The sequence below is a fragment of the Schistocerca gregaria genome, unplaced genomic scaffold, assembly GCF_023897955.1.
Source record: "Schistocerca gregaria isolate iqSchGreg1 unplaced genomic scaffold, iqSchGreg1.2 ptg000988l, whole genome shotgun sequence".
Lineage (NCBI taxonomy): Eukaryota > Metazoa > Arthropoda > Insecta > Orthoptera > Acrididae > Schistocerca > Schistocerca gregaria.
This window is the reverse complement of record NW_026062338.1, coordinates 175,001-177,500: the sequence shown is the minus strand read 5'-3', so window position 1 is coordinate 177,500 and position 2,500 is coordinate 175,001.

Here is a 2,500-nt window from a genome sequence, read left to right as displayed (position 1 = left end):
ACCCACGCTGCACCTTAACCTAAGTTACGCTGCACCTTAACCTAAGTTACGCTGCACCTTAACCTAAGTTACGCTGCACCTTAACCTAAGTTACGCTGCACCTTAACCTAAGTTACGCTGCACCTTAACCTAAGTTACGCTGCACCTTAACCTAAGTTACGCTGCACCTTAACCTAAGTTACGCTGCACCTTAACCTAAGTTACGCTGCACCTTAACCTAAGTTACGCTGCACCTTAACCTAACTTACGCTGCACCTTAACCTAAGTTACGCTGCACCTTAACCTAACTTACACTGCACCTTAACCTAACTTACACTGCACCTTAACCTAAGTTACACTGCACCTTAACCTAAGTTACACTGCACCTTAACCTAAGTTACACTGCACCTTAACCTAAGTTACACTGCACCTTAACCTAAGTTACACTGCACCTTAACCTAAGTTACACTGCACCTTAACCTAAGTTACACTGCACCTTAACCTAAGTTACACTGCACCTTAACCTAAGTTACACTGCACCTTAACCTAAGTTACACTGCACCTTAACCTAAGTTACACTGCACCTTAACCTAAGTTACACTGCACCTTAACCTAACTTACACTGCACCTTAACCTAACTTACACTGCACCTTAACCTAACTTACACTGCACCTTAACCTAACTTACACTGCACCTTAACCTAACTTACACTGCACCTTAACCTAACTTACACTGCACCTTAACCTAACTTACACTGCACCTTAACCTAACTTACACTGCACCTTAACCTAACTTACACTGCACCTTAACCTAACTTACACTGCACCTTAACCTAACTTACACTGCACCTTAACCTAACTTACACTGCACCTTAACTGTCACATGTAACGTCACAGGAATGTAGCTTTGCCTAACAGCAACCCTCTGAACATAGTTCACTGCTTGGATCCTCTGGTGTCATGTGTATTTCTTGATGCCATGGTGCGTACCCTCACATAAAGGTCTTTCGAGTGTTGCGTACTTTCTACACAGTCCCGCTAACCACTGGAAGGGTGTACCGCTACAGAACGAATATCGCCCTCCCCTCCTGCCCTTCCAAGCTGGTCGGTCAGGCGTTTGTTTGTGAAATGAGCCTTGCAGCTGTTCAGTTGCATTCGGTTGTCGATGCAGTCAGTGTACGTTGTGGTACGGCCTGTGTGGACTGTCCGCTGATGTACGCGTAACCCACACTGATCATCCGTCGTTACGTACTGAGTGACATAATGTGGCACATGCTTGACCGTACACCGGCTGCGCCCTACAATGGCGAATCATAAGGGCCATATGTTGTGCACGATGCTACTTGTCTCGTCTCCCCATTACAGCGAGATTGCACTGTTGTACGCCGTACAGACATGTGGTAAGTAGGTACGGACGAAAGTATTGCATGTTGGCCCCCCCCCCCCCCTCCTCCCTCTGCCGGGAATCAGCGTGAGCCGTCTGTTGATGTAGCGACGAGGGTTTTCCTATTTAATCGTATTGCCCCACACAACATGATAGCACGGTGGACCGCGTTCCACATCTGCGACATGCTACAGAGGCCGGTTGACAGTCGACCGCGCAAGGGACATTGCACACGTGCGCGGACCATCTTCCACGTGTTCTCTCGTGTACATGCCGCAGTGTGTATGTGGGCTGATGTAGCGTGTCGTGACACATAACATGCAGGCATGCCAGAATCGTAGATTTCGCAAATGTAGATTGACGTATACGTTTGCTGCCAAAGATCCGCAAATGAACTGGAAATCAGTTGTTGAGCGGTTGTTCGCGCTGCAGGTGCATCGGTGATAGCGACGATCGGTACATCTGTGAACCGGTTGTTTCGGCGGTACCCGCCATGCCCCCGAACCTGAGTTGGCCATGTGGGTATGAAGCGATACGAGGCTGTGGCTTGGCGGGACAGTCCCCGGCCGGTGAGGGGGGGCCGCCCGGCGTGCTGGGGCGTGCTGGCCGCGCGCTGCGTGAGCGCACGCACTACAGCCGGCTGGTGGGGGGCGCCCCAGTGGCAGGAGCGCCGGCCGACGGGCCCGGCTGGGCGTCCCAGCTATGCGCCGGCGCACCCTGCGCGCGGCGCCAGGCGGCCAAAGTGGGTTCTGTCGAGCCCGGTGCGAAGCGCGGTGGACATCTGCAGTGTGCTGGTCCGATTGCGGACTGTGTGCGTTGAGGATGCGCCGCCGCCCGGCACTCGGCGTCGCGACGCCGTCTGCTGCTCGGTCGCCCCCAGCGGTTCTCGCAGGTGGTTTTGTATCGCAGCTCTGCGGACGTGTTGGCGCGTGCGCTGTGCTTGTGGGAGAGTTCGCTTCTGCACCCAAGTGGGGCTTTGCCCTTCTGTGGCGCTGGCGTTGGAGCTGCCGGTCACCGTAGGTGGCGCGTGTTGTTTCCCGCCGGCAATGCCACGACAGCACGCTCCCGGGCCTCTGTCGGCAGCGGCAAGCTCAGTTGGGAGCACGGGTGTTCGCACTGAAAGCGTCTACTCGCCTAT